This window comes from Panthera onca, chromosome D3, assembly GCF_046562875.1.
Source record: "Panthera onca isolate mPanOnc1 chromosome D3, mPanOnc1 haplotype 2, whole genome shotgun sequence".
Classification (NCBI taxonomy): domain Eukaryota; kingdom Metazoa; phylum Chordata; class Mammalia; order Carnivora; family Felidae; genus Panthera; species Panthera onca.
Window position 1 is genome coordinate 23,058,241 of NC_138350.1, and position 19,988 is coordinate 23,078,228.

Genomic DNA, 19,988 nt, shown 5'->3' on the forward strand with positions numbered 1-19,988 from the left:
ACTATTATTTATGCCTGGAAATGGTCATTCTTCTTCTTTTGCTTGGCCTTTGTTGTAGGAATTGTGTTAGGTTGGACAGAAGCTGAGCTGAGTTTGGGTTTCCTTAGTCTTCCAAGGGCTTCAGATTCATCTAGTGTTTTATCTTGTGCCCAGGCGAGGGTTGGTTTACCAGAGACTTTTCCTCAAAATCTGATCCACCCTCAGCTTCCCTCTGAATCTGCACTTCAGAGAGGGCTTTTTTCCACATTCCTGCCTTTCCCCCAGCAGTGGATCTGCTATTATTTGTTACTCAGTGCCTCCTAACCTGGTACTGGGGGTGGGGGACGGGTGTTTTCTGTTGTCCTGGTTCAGCCTCAGCCTTAGGCAGTTGCTGGGTTGGGGTCCTATTAGTGTTCCTGACTCCAGTTCTCTCAGAGGTGGAGATTTCCCTGTCTCTTCCCCTGCCTTGTGTGTTTTTCTGATCCCTTCTCCCAGTCAGGTTTTGGCTTTTGTTCTGTGGGGTAGAACGATCCAGAAGGGGCTTGAGGCATTCCTTGGAACAGTTGCTGCTTCCCTTTCCTGGGCCTGCAGCTCAAAGGAGGCCTTCTTTGGTTTCTTACTTTGCCCCCTCACTTTCTCCCCAGCACCCGGTAAGGTCTCTAGAGAAGAATCTGTGAGTAGGTGCAGGCTCCTCTTGTTCTGTGGCTCCCAGGGGTTTTCCACTCTCATGCTAGCCCACATTTAGCTTTTAGCAGTTAAAAAATTCAGCTGAATTTTTTTCTACAGGTGTAGAGCACCTTGGTATGTGCCCAAGTAAGCGTTTGCCTCCTTTTTCTCTTTGGAGTCATCTGTCTTTCCTTAGATTTCAGGGTAGTTGGTTGTCCTACAACCTTAGCTCTCTAAGTTATAGTCTCCAGAAAAATTATATTTGTTTAGATTACCCACTTTTTTCTTATTGGACAAGTGGGAGCAACTCTGTTTCAAGCATTATACATCCTAAATGGAAGCCAGGAATTATTTATGATGTTTAAAAAATTTTAACTTTGTTTCTATCATAGCCAAGCTTAAATGATATATAAAGATAAATGGGTTATAGTTATTAATGCCAGAAAGCATAGTGCTTCATTACTGAAGTTTATAGCTTTATACATATTTTAACTTATATTATGCTCTTAGTAACATCATGTTTTTATAAGTATATATTTTTTCTGCTTTAAGGAAAATCATTGATACTTTAGAAATTAAAAAAATAATTAATGTTTATTTAATTTAGGAAGACCATTTTATAGTTCACAATTCAAGGTCTGAATAGGTCTGGGGGCATCTGGGTGTCTTGGTTAGGTGTCTGACTCTTGATTTTGGCTCAGGTCATGATCTCACCGTTGGTTGCTAGGTTTGAGCCCCATGTCAGGCTCTGCACTGATAGTGCCAAACCTGCTTCCAATTCTGTCTTCCTCTCTCTGCCCCTCCTCCACTCGCATCTCTCTCTCACCCTCTCCCTCCCTCCTTCCCTCCCTCTCTCTCTCTCTCTCTCTCAAAAATAAATAAACATTAAGACAAAATTTTGGGGGGGCACCTGGGTAGCTCAGTTGATTGGGCATTTGACTTCGACTCAGGTCATGTTCTCACAGTTTGTGGTTTCAAGCCCCGCGTCGGGCTCTGTGCTGACAGCTCAGAGCCTGGAGCCTGCTTCAGATTCTGTCTCTCTCTTTCTCTCTCTGCCCCTTCTCCACTTGTGCTCTGTCTCTGTCTGTAAAAAAATAAATAAACGTTAAAAACTTAAAAAAAAATTTTTTTTTTTTGGGTCTCAGGCCCATTCCTCCCTTTCTCTCCATCATGGCTAGGTCAGACCATCCTCTTTAAACTTTTGCTCTCATCTTCTCACGCAAGGTCTTGCCTTCTGCTTCACAGGGAAAATAAAGATCATCAGGTTTTAATTTCAGCTGTTTCCTGTCATCCCTAAACCCCTTGTAGTATAAACATGCACACATTCACACTTACTGGATTTCTGTTTCCATCTCAGAGGAACGGATTTTCCTGTTCTCATCCGAGGTTAATATCTCTTGTCTAGACTCTATTTCTCCCTATCTTCTCCAGAGCCTTGCTCATTAATTACTCTATCACTCTTTCCTATCTTTAATCTTTCCACAGATCCGTCCTGCATTTCTGCTTGACCTTTAAGAGAATGAAGTTTGGCCTGAAAAAGACTCTAGTTTTATAATCCCAGACCTACCAGAGTGTCCCTGAGCAAGTCAGCCCCTCTGAGGCTTCATTTCTCAATTTCTGTAAGAGGAGGTTTATTGCAGGTTTGAAGATTAAGCAAAGGAAATGGAGTAACCAATGTGAAGCTCCTTCTTTAAAATTCTGGCACACGAGAGGTTCTTCATGATGTTTGTTCCCTACTTCCTCTCTTCCTTCAAAGCCAGACTCCTTGAAAGAGTGGTCTGAATTTGCAATCTCTGTTTCCACTGAAGTTTATAACCCCGCTTCTCCACTCTAAATTCTCATTCTGAGATTACCAGAGACCTTGTAATTGCCAAATCCGATGAGTACTTTACAGACCTTTAGCATTTTCTTTCCCTTCCCAGCCTCTAAAATCATACTCCCAAAAAGCAGCCAGAAAACACTTTCTAAAATGTTAAGTCCAACCTTTGAGTAACTCTCCCATCATCTACAGGATAAAATAAATGATTTCCGGTAGGAAAAGAAGCAGTCTTGCTCTAGATTTGTGCTGTCTCTGGTAGGTTACTAGTCCTATGCAGCTATTTAAATTTATATTTAGTTGCAGTTGAATAAAATATAAGAAGTCAGTTCCTCAGTCACACTAGCCACATTTCACGTGTTCAGTAGCCACACATGATTCATAGCTACCACAGGCAGCTCAGATACAGAATATTCTCATTATCACATAAAGTTCTTTTGGACAGTGCTCATCTAAATTCAGATTTTTTTTTTTGAGAGAGGGAGACAGATTGGCATTATACCAGACCTGGTGAGGTTGGCCAAGAGGTGATGATGCTCGAGAGCTCATATTGTTAACCTGCAGAGTCAGGGTTCTCAGGGAGAAGCTGGAGCTGCCTTGAAATGAGGAGTACTTTATTTTTTTAAGAATGTTTTTGTTCATTTACTTTGAGAGATAGAAACAGAGAGAGCATGTACATGACTGGAGGAGGGGGAAGGAGATAGAGAATCCCAAGCAGGCTCCGTGCCACCAATGCAGAGTCCAGTGCAGAGCTTGAACCAGCAAACCGTGAGATCATTACCTGAGCCAAAATCAAGTCAGACGCCCAACTGACTGAACCATGCAGGCGCCCCTGAGGACTACTTTCAAAGATCCGCAGGAGTGATGATGGTGTCGGGAGGGGCAGGAGCTTCTGTCATTATATTGATATCAATAACTTGTGCCATTATATTGAACTACGAGGAATAAAAAGAATCTCATTGATTAAAAGATACTTTTTTGCATCAGGTTGAGCATTTATCTCAAAAAAAGTACTTTTATTATTATAAGAAAATAATAAGTTGATTGAGAAATAGTTTCTTGGGATTTTAACCTTTTGGTAAATGTTACCTTAGACCTGATATTAATCTGTCTCCTTTTTTGGCTTATAGGAAAATTTTGCAAGTATAAATGCTTTTGCCAAGCTGAAAGAGATAATTTTGCTCTTATATTCTGTAAATCGTCATCATTAGTCTTTAGATTTATTTTCTGTTCAGCTTATAGTTAAGAATGCTGTGACTGTTTTACTCCCATCTGTGTAAGTTATTAGTGCTGTGATGTTTTTAAGCTCCTGGATATTAATGTTTTAAGTTCCCAAACTTCTACAAGACAGGGTCCATACTGAAGGAGGCAGCTGTAAAATGCAGATGCTGACAAGCAGAAAAACAAAGAGATTTTCACAAGGAATTGTGGGTATTTAATGTAACTCTTTAGTTCACAGTTCAGTAAAACCATGTTGTTTCCATAGTACTGCATTGTGTATTAACCTCCTGCCTTACTGCACAGCCAATTTTAAGAAAGAAAGATGTGTTACATTTGTCATCCGCTTCCTATCCTGCATTTGAACATTGGATCCTCAGAAAGCAGGCATTCTACTGTCCCAGCACAATGTAATCTACTTAAAGTAGTTTGTCCACATTTATATCTTTTACTCACGTGGAAACTTCAATTTGTATTTTGTCGTGCTTGTGAAAGTGAAAACGAATCACAGATTATAAGTGAAGCTGACTTTTTATTTACACTTGCTCCATTTCCTCATAAAGTTCTTTTAAAAAATGATGTTGTAAGATGAGAATACTGCAGTGCTGCAGAGGAAGAAAGGGAGAAGTGGTTGTACTGTGAGGGTGGATAAAGGGGCAGGCATTGAGATCACTAGGCAACAGGCTGTGAGAAATGTAGCATTTCTCATTTGTGTTGTCATGTAACTATGGAAGAACTACCATAGCGCCTAACCTGGTATTTCTTTTTAATCAAGTCCAGCTGTTGGTCATGTGACCACACTCCTTCCTTTGGGTATTTAGGGTGTGTTTTCTCCTTTCTTACGGTGTCTTACACGGCTACTTATCACCTGGAATGTACTCATGTGCTCTAGGAGCCCCTGTTAAACTTGTCTTTACTTACACTGATTCTTTATGAATCACAAGCAAAATGCTCACCCCAAGTTGCATATAAAAACTTCAGAACAAAGAATGTGACTTGACCACATAAGTATTCTTTTAAATTTTTTTTTTTTTTTTTTTTTTTTTTTATGAATAGAGCTCTTGTTTTTAATTTGATGAGCAGGGAACTTTCCAACTCCAACCCTCTCTTTACAATCTGTCTTTAATTTGTAAAAAAGATGCATTCCAATTTTTTAGACATAAAACTTTAATGGACTTTTTTGGATTTGCTAGTTCTCTAGTCATGATGGGTTATCCTGAAATTCAACATATACCATTTCATGGATTTCAATCTCCTTTTCTCATTTGCACATTTACTACTCTGATATTAAAAAATAATTAGATGTCATCTCACCTTAGTCCTCCTTAAATAATGCACAGTTGCAACTGTTAGACTGTTTTTATAGAATGTTGTTACCAACCAGGTATTCCCTGAAAGAAATATGGAGCATTTTCAACATCTTGGATCATTTGGCTCATTTTATTTATCCTCTGTGAGACATAATCTGTGTGTATTTTTAAGGCTGCTTGGTGTTTAACCATGGAACTTTTTTATCATAGCTTCTTGGTGGCACTAAGAAGCATTTTCCCCTTTGTTTTCTGGGATCTTCTCCCCATCACTCCTTAATGTTATAGCAAATATTTTTAAGACAGTCTAAGTCTCAATACTAGATGAGCTTGGTCATCAATCACCCATTCTTAGCTGAGAAAAATAGATGGTAATTATAGGCATGAATATTTGCTTATAATAATAATAATAATAATAATAATAATAATATTGCTTTGTTTAAAAAAAATGAAACAGATATTATTTTGAGATAAAAACATCGTGTTTGCCAAAACATTCTAAATAAGACACTCTTTCAAATACACTTGACTCTCTTTTAGGCCTTATCTCAGGTACTTGAGATTCCACATACATCAGTGTGTTGTTTGTGATACATGATCTACTAATAAGATCATGCCAGGTAACATGGATACGTAGGAAAATAACTATGTAGCAAAAGGAAGAAATGTTCTTGTGGTGATATCTATAGATAAAATCACTGAATTCTGTTTGTTAGTGGTATCTTGCTCTTACTTGTTGAAATTTCAGATTGTATGCATGTGTCTGATAATTACTCATGATTATTAGTTTCTTTAAATACTTTTTTTAGACCTATCTCCATGAAATCACAACATACTACATATTTATTGTTTGGAATTTCCTGATATTACTTAATTTGCTAGCAGATTGCTATTTTGTGACATTCTAAGGTATATCCGTTATCTCAAGGATGATGTAAAACTATTAAAGTAAAACTTACTATTTATTTAACATAAATATATTTTTAAAAATTATTTTTAAGGAAGAGCGCTATTGCAAAATCAAACAATGATAGTATGAGAATATTTGGTCTAAACAAATACTAATTTTCACTAGTCCTAGAAGATACACAGTTGACCCTTGAACAACACAGAGGTTAGGGGCACCGACCCCCCCCCCCCCCCCCCCAGCGCAGTTGAAAATTCCATATAACTTTTCACTCCCCAAAGAGTTAACTACTAATAATCTACTGCCAACTGGAAGCTATACTGATAACATAAACAGTTAATTAACATATATTTTGTTTGCTATTTGTAGTATATACTGTATTCTTACAATAAAGTAAACTAGAGAAAAGAAAATGTTACTAAGAAAATGTAAGTATTTACAGTACTGTATTATATTTACTGGAAGAAATATGCGTATAAGTGGACTCATGCAGTTCAAAACCATGTTGTTCAGGAGTTAACTATAGTTTGAAACCCCTGGGATTTTAGCTTCCTGAGACAGCCTTTGTAAAACCCAACGAGCCAGTTCTTTTCTCCCAAAATATCATATTTTATAGATTACTTTAGGAATTAATACCAGATTTATCAAAGAAAAGCAGGTAAAAATAATTTTGATTCTGTATTCAGTGTGAAGAATATTTTATTCTACATCTTATATAGTGTTTAGCATTACTGGTGTTTGGTAAATATTTTTTTAGTAAATGCTTAAACATAGCCATGTTTGAAATTTGTGTAAAAATGGTATTAGTTCTAAGGAGATGGGTGAATTCAAGGGACTCCTGAATAAATTGAATATGTCATAAAGGGAATCTCTGTAGAGAGGTAAAGAGATAGAGTAGCCTCTCTTTATCCACAGGGATACATTCCAAGACTCCCAGTAGATGCCTAAAACTGTGGATAGTAACAAACTTTATACATATTTTTTTCCTGTACATACATACATACCTATGATAAAGTTTAACTTATAAAATTGTTGCAGTAAGAGATTACCAATAACTAATAATAAAATAGAACAATTATAATAATATACTGCAATAAAAGTCTTATGAATGTGGTCTCTCTCAAAATATCTTAGTGTACTCTTTTTTTTTGTGATGATATGAGATGATAAATGCTTATGTGATGAGATGAAACGAGGTGAATGATGTAGGCATTGTGACTTATCATTAGGCTGCTGTGGACCTTCTGATGATGTGTTGGAAGGAATATTATATGCTTCTGGACCGCAGTTGACTGCGGACAACTGAAATAGTGGAAAGTGAAACCGATGATAAGGCTTTGTGGTGCAAGATGGCCACAGTTTGTTAAAGAACATATTGGTAGTTATTCGGTGGGGGTGAGGGACAGGGAAATGAATGAAGGTGGCCAAAAGGTACAAACTTCCAGTTATAAGAACTAAGTTCTGGAAATTTAATGCACAGCATGGTGACTGCTGTATGGTATATTTGAAGGTTGCCAAGAAAGTAGATCTTTAAAGTTCTATTTACGAGAAAAAGCAATGTTAACTGTGAGGTGATGGGTATTAACTTATTGTGATAATCATTTTGCAATATATGCATATCTCAAATCATTATATACCTTAAACCTATATAATGTTATATGTCAACTATATCTCAATAAAGCTGGTGGAAAAAGTAGAAACATTTCACTGAGGAAAAAAATGAAAAGATGGTATGGTTCTTTAACAACATTTGGAGAAGAATCACATTAAAAGACATAGCACTGTAATGAGGAAATCAGGAAGGTACACTTACCCTTCCAACCTATATAATTACCTATTATTTGGTGGAGTAGGAGTATTAAGTAAAAAACTACCTACAGGCTGGACAGAGTTTCTATTCCCTGTGTTTTCTTATTACCCTATGTGTAGCCTTATTGCTTTTTGTCATACAGTACATTGAAATTATCTGTTTGCCTGGATATATATTTTAAAGAAATAACATGAAATACAAAGATAATTCAAAAAAATAATGAAAAACCGAAGACAACCCGAAAGCCCTATATTAGGTAGATGGTCATATAAATTTCAGTTTATCTATTTGAGGCAATGTGCTATGTTGGCCTGTCATCAGGCTGGTAGCCAATTGGCCACAACAGTTCCCAGATATGAGAACCTCCAGAGAGTGAAGAAGAGCTCTCTCTTCCTGTTTCTCCTTTAGGAGTGTGCACATCTTTCCCAGAAGTTCCCAGCTGACTTCCCTTTCTTTCTCATAGCCTCGAATTGGGTTTCATGCCCAGGCATTGGCAAGGGTGATAGGATTTATGGTGACGAGGATTCAGTGACAATTACTGGTACAAGATGTTCAAAGTGGTTCTATTTTTGTAGTGGGAATAATAGAAGTATTTTATTACCTCATTTTTACTTTGAGTTTATAAGGTTTAAATACTGAAAGAATACTGCTTTAATCATCAGGATAAAATAGATATTAATTAAAATATTTTTCTGTTTGTGTATCTTTGTCCTCAGGCCATTCGAGGGCAGGGCTGTGGGCTATGACTTCTTTGTCATGGTATCCCCAGTGCTTAATCCATGCCTGGTGCATAATAAGTTCTCAGTAGTTGCTGAACTGAGTCAAGTATTTAATTAAAGTTAAAAAGAAACAAGCAATAAAGTAAAATTTTATTACTTTTAGGTACAGTTAACATTATGAACTACACTGTATTTAAATGCTAATATGTGAAATAATTAATGAAAAAGTTACTCACAATAGGCTCACATTAATGCAATGCATTTTTCTCAATTTTTAATGTTCCTCTTTTTTTATAGGATTAATTTTTCTTTACTTTTTATGAAATATTACATAACTATACATAAAATGTGTATGTGTACCTTTAAAAATAATTATAACATGAACAGTTCTATAACTACCTTCAAAAAGAAATAGAACATTACCAGTAACTGGGGCGCCTGGGTGGCTCAGTCGGTTGGGCATCTGGCTTCAGCTTGGGTTGTGATCTCGTGGTTTGCCAAGTTCGAGCCATGCATTGGGCTCTGTGCTGGTGGCTCAGAGCTTGGGGCTGCTTCAGATTTTGTGTTTCCCTCTCTCTCTGTCCCTCCCCTGCTCATGCTCATGCTCTGTCTCTCTCTCAAAAATAAATAAACATTAAAAAAAAAAAACAAAACCAACATGACCAGTACCTTACATACTGCCTTACCTTACATGCTGCTTCCTGCGTATGTCACTCTCCCAATATGGTAAACAGTGTTCTGGTTTTTATGATAAATCATTCTCTTAATACAATACCTAGAGTTTTTTGTTCTTGAAATTTTTTATAAATAGAATGATCTTTTAAGTATTCTTCTGTGACCTATTTCTTTAGGTCATTGTCATGTTTTCATATTCATCAATTTTGATGAATATAGTCAATGCTTGTTCATTTTTACCTCTTTATAGAATTCCATTGGCATAAACACACTACAATTTATTTATGTATTTCACTATTCGTATTTGCAAGTTTTCCCTATTATGAACATTCTGAATATTGCTATGAACAATTCTTTGTAAGAGAGTTCCTCTTACAGTTAAATTGCTGGGTTGCAGAGCATACATATTTTCACCTTTAATACATAATACAAAATTGGTTTTCAAAGTTTTGTTCCAATGTACCCTGCCACCAGCAGGATAAATTTGAGAGTTCTTATTGCTCCATATTCTTGCCAATACTTGGCTAACACAGTTTAAATTGTTTGCCAATTGGATAAGTTGTAATGCACTTTTAACTACTTAAATAACTAAAACTTATGGCTGATTCTTGATTTGAAAGCATAGTAAATTAATCTCTAATTTCTAAACATGTTCTTAAAAAGAATGTATCTTTTCTGAATTATTGTAAATTCTGAATTCATGGTATCTAAATTGCTAAGGGAATGTAATAGAGAATTTGCATAGTTTCATGTTAAATTCATTTATCCAGATTATTTCCTTCAATTAGAACAGATATACAGGGCTCTAGTTATGATACAGAAATTTGAGTCAGGGAGAAGAGGTGGTGCCAGAGATTTATTCTGCATAGTTTTATTTTGCTTAATCTGGCTAATGTCCAAAATTGCATGTAGCCTCATATACTTTGCTTTGGGTAACAGGCATAAACATATTTATGAGCATAGACCTATTCAGGACATACGCTTTCCTCAAATGTTCATGCATATCATAATTTTGTATGTTGAACTTTATTTTATTTAATTAATTAATTAATTTATTTATTTAAAAAAATTTTTTTAACGTTTATTTATTTTTGAGACAGAGAGAGACAGAGCACGAACGGGGGAGGGTCAAAGAGAGAGGGAGACACAGAATCTGAAACAGGTTCCAGGCTCTGAGCAGTCAGCACAGAGCCCGACGCGGGGCTCGAACTCACATACCGCGAGATCGTGACCTGAGCCGAAGTCGGACGCTTAACCGACTGAGCCACCCAGGCACCCCAAACTTTATTTTATTTTAAAGTTTGTTATTTTCAGAAAGAGTGAGCGAGTAAGCGTGAGCAGGTGAGGGGCAGAGTGAAAAGTTGAGAGAATCCCAAACAGGCTCTGCGCTGACATTGGACACCACCCAGGCGCCCCATGTATGTTGTACTTGAAAGATCAAATTAAGAGTAGTCTAAATCTTACCTATATAGACAGGAAAAAAAGGGCCAGCTTTAAAATTTCCTGATTAGTTTCTTAAATTTAATTTTAATTTTTATCAAAGTTATATATCTTTTTTATTTATTTTACTTAGTTTTTAAAGTTTATTTATTTTTGAGAGAGAGTGAAAGAGTGTGCGAGCAGGAGAGGGGCAGAGGGAGAGAGAGAATCGTAAGCAGGCTCCATGCTGTCAGCACAGAACCCCACGTGGGGCTCAAATTCATGAACCATGAGATCATGATCTGAGCTGAAATCTAGAGTCTGACGCTTCACTGACTGAGCGACTCAGATGCCCCCATATAACTCTTTTAAAGGCCTGAGGAACTCCTACGCTCCCCTGCAATATCTTGCCGCTCCTTACCCTCCCTCAACCATCTAGCTTCCTTCTCTTTAAAGGCAACAAAGTTCAACTCTTAGCAGTTTGTTTTGTCATTTACCTCCTGTATGCTTTTGCTTTTACCTTTTGTTTTTTAAAGAGGAGGAGAGTGTACATGTAGGGGAGGGGCAGAGTGAGAGGGAGAGAGAGACTCTCAAGCAGGCTCTACACCCACTGTGGAGCCCTACATGGGGCTCCAAGAGTCTGACGCTTAACCGACTGAGCCACCCAGAGCCCCTACCTTTTCTTTTCTTTTTGGTTGCAGTTAATATATATAACATAAAATTTACTATTTTAACCATTTTTAAGTGTACAATTTAGTGGCATTAAGTACATTCTCATTGCCACACAGCCATCATCACTTTTGCTGTGAATTCTTAATTTTAAAGTATTATCTATTGTCCCACATGAAAGATGAGGATTCAACTCTTTTTCCCCCTCTCTCACTTATATACACACTTCCTGTACTCTCATTCTCCCAGTGTAATTATATCCAAAATTTGTGTGGATTAGAATTGATTATTTGTATTGGTATTACTCTGAACAGGTAATTCACAGCTGAATTATTTGGCCTGCTCTTGAGTCATTGATAATTGTCCCCCAGTTTTTCTGTGTATGTATTACTTATCCATTACCAAACTACCCCCTAATTCTCTAAATGTCTTCTCATTGCATTTAGACACACTGAGTGTTCCATCAACCTCCTCTTCTGGAGGATGGCTCTGCTGACTGGTTTCGGTTAGGACCCGTTGCTCTTTCCCCAAATGTGCAGTTGTCATTTTTGGATCTCCCTTCTCCATCCGCCTGAAAATTCCCTTTGCTTGAGTTAAATATGGAATTGATTCCATATCTTCTTCACTTGTCATTCATTCCCTCCATTTGGTGGTATACTTTGGTCAGTAGCTTCCTGAGAATGAGCGGATGGGAGGTAAGTTGGCTGAGACACTGCAGGTTTGAAGAATACCTGTTTCTTTTGACTTACACTTGATATTTTGACTGCTTATAGAATTCTAGGTTAGAAGTTATTTTTCCTCAGGTTTTGCTTGTCGTTTGCCTTGTCGTTCCACCAGACTTTCTCAATCTGAAGACCTTCTGAATCCTTCTTTGTGTCAAACCTGTTTATTCCATATGGAAGTTTTAAAGCATTTTCTTTTTAATCATAGTATTATGAAATTTCTTTTTTTTTTTAATTTGAGAGAGAGAGAGAGAGAGAGAGAGAGTGCATGTGAACAAGGGAGAGGGGCAGAGAGGCAGAGAGAATCTTAAGCAGGCTCTCGACTCAGCATGGAGCCTGACATGGGGCTTGATCCCACAACCCTGGCATCATGACCTGAGCCAAAAACAAGAGTCAGCTGCCTAACCAACTGAGCCATGCAGGGGTCCCCATATTATGAAATTTTTTGGTGATATTTTTTATTTGAAGAATACTAGTTTGGGTGTATATTATTTGATAATCTCTTTTAATTTGGAAATTTATGTCATCAATTCTGTTTTCTTTATTATTGATTTACACCTTTAACATCTTGTTACATTTTCTTTCTGGCACTTCTCTTTTACAGATATTGTAATTCCTAGACTCTCTAGTTTTACTATCTTTTCTGTGATTTTTGTCTTTTTGTTCTGCTTTGTAGGATATTTTCTGTTTTATCTTTTAATTCTTATGCTGAGATTTTTGTTTCTGTTATCTTATTTCTAATTTCTAAGAACTTTTCCTTTGCTTTTTTTTTTTTTTAACTACCTTGTCTTGTTTCATGGAGTAGTGTCTTACCTGAGGATGTTTATGATAGTAATTTTGAATTTTGATTTGTTTTTACAAAATGGAAACAAAAGAAAAGGAAATGAAAAAAGGAAAATGAAATAAAAATTACTAAACATTGTTAGCAAGTTTGAAAATTTTGCATCTTACTCAAAGAAAATATAGCTTCTTTGTTTTTTGTAATGATTCTAATCTTCCTTACAAGTCTCTCACCCAGTTGGGTAGTGTTAGGCAAGGGAACAAAGCGTTACACAGCTTGAACTTGCTCATTAATGTCACTTCCATTAGCTAATTCAGCTTCTCTTAGGTATATGCTCAGTCTTTCAGATTATTCCCACTGCTTGCCCCTGCTGTACATCAAGATGCTGTTTAAGTGCTATGGGGGTGGGTTCAGGTGATTTTGTGAAGGTGGTAGAGAGTATCTTGAAATTCTGTACTGGTCATTGGTCTTCATTGGTATCCATTGTGGGTTGCTTCTCCAATCTTGTCTTGGACTTACTTGATTGCTTAGATCCTTTTGGATTGATACTTCCAGAGCTTATGAAGCTTCTGGATCCTCTTTATATATGTAGGTCATAGGAATCAGGAGTGTTGCCTCAAGCTCATTTATTTGCTTCTTTCCTCTGCTAAGATTCTGTTGTTCCTCCTTCCAGACCATACTGCCCCAGGAGCATCCTGCATGATGGTCTTTTCTCAGGGCTTCATGTGGGGATCTAGGCAAAAGCCTTGTGCTATATTCGATTTTTCCCTTGTTTACATACTAGGCATAGAGGGGGTGGGCTTTCTCTTTCCTCCTAACATTTGGAAGGTCCTTTATTTCATTGCTGTTTCTTTTCTGAAGTGTAGTATGTGTCCTACCCCCTTGACTGGAGCTACAATGGCAGGTATAGGGAGAGAAATTTGCCAGTAAGGGAGAATCCAAAAATATCATCCCAATTATATTAATTAATCATTTCATTATATATCAGGAAAAATTTTGTCATCTCCTTTTAACATGATTTCAGCACTACTGAACTTTTTCCATCTGTAATAGTAAATATACTTTTCCAACTCTGAATCAGTCATTCTCAGTCATGATTTGTGAGATGTAGTCTCAAAACCGAATTTGAAATTAGTAAGCAGTTAGTAAGAGCTATTTTTATATTCTTATGGCATTTCCAGAAGTTGGCTGGGATGTGCAGATTCCATTTTAGCTGCTTTTCATTTGGAAACTCTTGGATCAGATCCAGTTCTTTGAAAGATGGATTATGTGAATATATGTGTTTTAAGAATATATCAAAATGTGTAATCAGGGAATTCCTTTTGATAGTGTTACTAGCCACTCCAGGCACCATATCTTATTAAATTCAACCAGGTATCCTAAAATGTCCTTTTTGGTACATTTGGAGCAATTTAATTTTTTGTGGATATTTTGGTAAATTAAAATTGTTCTTAATTTTCTTTTTCTAGAGACAGAGCATAGGCCTGTATTACCCAGATATATTGTTTCTCTTGTCTTCCCAGCTGAAGTGAGTGATAGTTGTTCTCTGCTGTGGATTGTTAAATTGTCAGCCTGGAGAACTGTACTATATATGGATGATCCTCGCAGAATGTAGCAGGGATTTTCACCTTTGGTGGAGATGGGTCATATTTCTCTTTTGAGAGCCTAATGAAGGCTATTGATCACTTCCCTTCCTGTACCTTCACCCCAAAATAGTACGTCAACACATTTGTTTCCACTTTAGTGTTTTGCATTGGAATAAATATAATTTGTAGACCAGTGAGTGGTTCTCAAGATTGATAGCAGAGGTGGGGCAAGGTGAGATGAGCACAGGGAGAGAGGGATCAGAATGATTTGAAATATTTTGAAGTTTATATATGTTCTCTTATTTTCTTTGAAGTATTCTCATATTCCTTGAAGTATGACTAGCTCTTTGAAAATTCACTGCTAGAGTGAGCCACTTTATGCATTGTGTAGTGTTGTTCAGATATTTAGAGTGTTGGGTGGAAAACGTATGGAGAGACTATCTCAGACAAAAATGAAACAATTGTGTGTAAAGCATTATGGTAATATCATTTTAATGTAAAAACTAAAAACTTAGTGGTTACTTCCTTAAAAAATTAAAGTAAAACCAAATTTGGCAAATAAAAGAATTAAGTCTGAATAGACCATTAAATCTATTTTGTGGAGTACTCCTTGAAGTGGCATCTTGTAAGTTCTTTGACATTAATTTGGTTTCAGCTTTAGAGCGGTGCCTGGCTGGCTCAGTTGGTAGGGCATGTGACTCTGGATCACAGGGTTGTGAGTTCAAGCCCCACATTGGGCATGGAGCTTACTGAATAAATGAGTGAATGAATAAAAATAAAGATACTGCATCTGATTTCAACCTTAGAGTTTAAAAAAATTACTTCAAAAATTTTACACTTAAAGGAGGTGAAATTGACATTAAATAGAAGTAAACCATTCAGTGGGATTTAGTACATTTGAAATATTGTGCATCCACCACCTGTCTTTAGTTTTTCCAAAACATTTTCATCACCCCAAAAGGAAACTCCATACTTCGTAAGCAGTTGTTCCCCATATCTCCCTTCCCTTGCCCCCTGCCAGCCACCAATGTGCATCCTGATGGTGGATTTACCTATTATGTAAATTTCACATAGCTAGAATCATACAATATGTGATCTTTTGTGTGTGGTTTCTTTCACTTAGCATAATGTGTTTGAGATTCATCTACTTTGTAGTATTTATCAGTACCACATTCCTTTTTATTCCTGGATACTATTTCATTGTGTATATACATTATAATTTGTTTATCCATTGGCAGACTTTTGGGCTAGTTACACCTTTTGTTTATTGTGAATATTGGTGCTATGAACTTGTGTGTACATGCATTTGTTTGAGTGCTGTTTTCACTTTTTTTTTAAGTAAGCTCTGTGCCCAACGTGGGGCTTGAACTGACAACCCCGAGATCAAGATCGCATGCTCCACTGACTGAGCCAGTCAGGTGTCCCTGTTTTCACTTTTTTAAGAGTATATATCTAGACATGGAATTGCTGGGTAAAAGAAGAAAACTATCATTTCCTTTTACACTTAACACTTTTATACTACCCCTGACACCAAATGTGTGGATTCTTCACCACAAGCAATTTTCTTATTCTCTGTGGACACCAACTGGATCTCTTACAGTTTAATTCAGTTCTGACCCTAACTACCTGGAGTTGACATAGATTCCACAGTTAAGGGTTCAGTCCCATGAGACTGCTCCCCACTTCAGATATTAATTCCAAGTCCTAGGTTGTCACTTGAACTTCTGACCAAATGGCTATAAATTGGGGATTCTCACAAACCCCTCTTGGGTTTGTTAATTTGCTGGAACAGCTCACGGAACTCAGGAAAGTGCTTTACTTACTGGTACTCATTTATTATAAAGGATACAACTCAGGAACAGCCAAATGGAAAAGCATAGGGCAAAATCTGTGGGAAGGGGCATGGAGCTTCCATGGCCTTTGTGAGCATGCCACTCTCCCAGCACCTCAATGTGTTTACCAACCCAGAAGCTCTCTGAACCCCTTCAGTTAAGGTTTTTTATGGAGGTTCAATTATGTAGACATGATTGATTAAGACATTGGCCATTGGTGATTGAAGTAAGTCTTCAGCCCTTCTAGTCTCAGAAGTTGGGGGTGGAGCTGAAAGTTCCAACCTTCTAATCACATGGTTGGTTCCTGTGGCAAGCGATCCCCATCCTCCAAGAGCTACCTCATTAGCACAAATTCAGATATAGATGAAAGGGGCTTATTATGAATAACAAAAGACTCTCCTCACTCCTGTCACTCAGGAAATTCCAAGAGTGCTAGGACCTCTGTGCCAGGCCCTGGGGATGAGGACCAAATATGTATTCCTTATATCACAACATCACATGGGTCACGTAGTAATCCTACATGTAACTTTTAGAGAAACTGCCAAACTGTTTTCCACAGCCATTCGACTATTTTACATTCCTACTAGCAGTTTATAAGGGCTCCAATTTCCCTACAACCTCACTTGTTATTTCCATTTTTTAAAATTATAGCTATCCTAGTGAATGTAAATTGGTACCTCCTTGTGGTTCTCATTTGGATTTCCCTAGTGACTCATGATGTTGAGCATCTTTTCATGTGCTTATTGGTCATTTGTATATCTTCTTTGCATCAATCTTTGGTTTTGATGGTAAGAATTGTTGAACACCTTGATTTACAAAGGTGTTTATAGTAGTCACAAAGCACATCATTTCAACTCATAATTTCTTTGACAGGAATTACTTGCCTCATATCAAAGAATCCCAGAAATTTTCAAGACTTGATTTCTATATATGTTATATTGTTTGCTCTGCCCTTTAGCATGGTCACAGCATTATTGACAGTGTCATTAGTAAGAAATGGATAACAAATATACATATCCCATTTAAGGTCTTTGAGCAAAAGAATTCTTTTAAAATATTTCTATAGATTTCTATTATTTTTTTGATTGACTCTTTTTGTTCATTAATAGGTGTTTTTTTTTTTTTTTTTTTTTTTTAGAGTGAGCAAGTGGGGGAGAGGGGAAGCAGGAGGGGAGAGAGAGAGAGAGAGAGAGAGAGAGACAGAGACAGAGACAGAGAATGAATCTTAAGCAAGCTCCATGCTCAGTGCAGAGCCCGATGCAGGTCTCAATCCCATGCCCTGGGATCATGACCTGAGCCAAAATCAAGAGTCAGACATGCAACCAACTGAGCTACCCGGTACCCCAGTATGTATTCATTTTATTTTTATTATTGAAATCTAGTTGACATATAATGTTATATTAGTTTCTTTTCTTGAAACACCTTAACAGCCTTCCTCTGATGGAGTGATTGGCTTTAATGTTAGAGGACTTCTTTTGGGCTTTTGGTAATCTTTGACACTAAGCTTGGTGTGCTGGTTGGTCAACTATTGTTTCTCAAGCTCCAAACCTACCTTGTTATACACTGTGATCTTGGGGATGGGACTCTGCAAACTACTTTTTTTTTTTTTTTTCTTTTTTGCCAGCTGCTCTCTTTTTCTAGTGCAAAGTGCTAGAAGGAGACTGGAAGTCAGGAAGTAGGAGAATTTATATGCTTATTCTTGTTTGCTTGCATTTTTCAGTGTCACTCTAACAATGATATTTACCCTGGCAGTGGCAGTTGGTTTGAGTCTCTAGTTTTTACACCATCCTTGAAACCAACTTTATGTTGCCCTTTCAGAGATAAGTCTTCAAAATTAAATCTTCATGACAGTGTCCCTCAAACTCATCTTTACATGTCATAAATGTAAAATAACTTATTTTGCTCAAACACATATATTTTACAATGTCTATAATGAAGATACAAATACAAAGTAGTTGTTCCTATGTCTGTCTTCTATGAAGTCATTTTTAATTAACTTCAATAAAGGTGGCTTATTCTCTTCTGCACATATTACATGATTCATTTTCCATTACAAGGTTTTTGCCTTTATTTATTTATTTATTTATTTATTTATGAATGAGAGAGTGAGCACACGAGCAGGGGAGAAGGCAGAGGGAGAGACAGAGAATCTTAAGCAGATTCTATGCTCAGCACAGAGCCTGATGTGGGGCTTGATCCCACAACCGTGGGATTGAGACCTGAGCCGAAATCAAGAGTTAAAACACTCAAGTGACTGAGCCACCCAAGTGTCCTGCCTCATTATTTATTTTTACTAAAAGTACTTAATTACCATGCTTACTCAGTATTTTAAAGGTGGTCTAAGCATCTATTTCACCTTTTTGTGTGAGTGTACATTTTAATGATTCATTCTGGCATTCCATAAATACTTGAGCATCCCATATGTGCCAGATGTTCTGTTCGATATTAGAAATATAATGATACACAATTCAGACATGCTCTCAAAGAATACTTTATTTTGGCAGGGCATATAACTATTGAATAATTACAAAGCTAATACTTCCTGATAGGGAAAAAACAGGATAGTATAAGAGCACACGGCAGGGATTAAGCATGGTTCACCTAGTTGGGTGATTCAGGGACAGCATCTCTTAAGTGATATTAAGTCTCATTTAAGATGAGACTTAAACAATGATTAGAGGTTAGCTGGATGTGAGAGAGAGAGAGGATATGGAAGAGCATTCCAGGTTCAGCATTGAGAGAGTGGTTCCAGTTGAGACAGGAACTGTATCATAGTGGGTTTTATAATTTATGTTAAATAGATTGGAGTTTATCTAAAAGCCAATGGGAAACCATTGAGGGTTTTTTCCTAGCAGAGGAATAACATTATATTCATTAATTACATAGAGCATGTCAGATGCTCTTCTAAGCCTGGGGATACAAAGGTAACATGGCAAAGTTCCTGCCTCCTGGAATTTGCATTCTGTTGCAGGCAACAGATGGACACACAAATATACAGTATAATTTCAGAATCATCTTGATAAATGCTATAGAAGAAACGAAGTAAGGTAAGGAGATAGAAAATGAAGGAGAGGAAGTAATTTTAGGTGGAGTGATCAGGGAAGTTCACCCTGAGGAGATCATCCAAGAAGATTTCTCTGAGTAGACATTTGAGCAGAGACCAGAATGAAGTAAGAAAGTGAGTCCTATGAAGATCTGTGGAAAGACTTCCAGGAAGAGAAAACAGATTGTGAAAAGTATCTGGGTTGGAATGAGCTTCATATGTTGGAGGAATTACAAGAAGTTTATGAATGAGAAGACAGGTATGGAATGAGGTCAGAGAGATAGGTACAGCCCGAGTCCTTGCTTAATAGGACCCTGTAAGCCATAATAAGAAGTTGGATTATATTTTAAATGTGAATGAAAGCAATTGCAAAGTTTTGAGGGGAGCAATGTGACTTAAGTTTTGAAAAGATCACTCTGGCTTCTCATAGAGGATAGAGTATAAAGGGGTGAGGTTAGAAGCAGGAAGTTCAGTTAGGAGGCTTGTTGCCACCATCTAGGAAGAAAATAATGATGACTTGGACCAGGGTATTAGCTGTTGAAGTGGTGAGAATAGTTGAATTTAGGATATATTTGGCAGATACAGTCAATAGGATTTGCTGAAGAATTTGAATGTGGATTGTAAGAGAAAGAGAGGATGACTGTTAGATCCTTGACCTGTGAACTGAGTGAGTGCTGAAGCTACTTCTGAGATGGGAAAGATTGAAGGAAAAGTAGACGTTTTTTGGAAGGGAGTAGTATAAAACCCAGAGTATTTTTAAAAATTCTGTTTAAATTTGAGATTCCTCTTAGGTATCCAAGTGGCGATGACAAGTAGGTATTTTGGCCCATGGGAGAGAA

At 37.1% G+C, this 19,988-nt stretch overlaps 1 protein-coding gene and 1 non-coding gene across 4 annotated transcripts in view; both read left to right on the forward strand.

The window, feature by feature from the left end:
* The window catches only part of TTC28 (tetratricopeptide repeat domain 28), a 630,964-nt gene that overhangs the window by 75,063 nt on the left and 535,913 nt on the right, over positions 1-19,988 (forward strand). The window lies entirely within an intron of this gene.
* Positions 14,942-15,014, forward strand: TRNAQ-CUG (transfer RNA glutamine (anticodon CUG)). Its single transcript has one exon. It is a non-coding gene; the product is annotated as a tRNA-Gln (tRNA).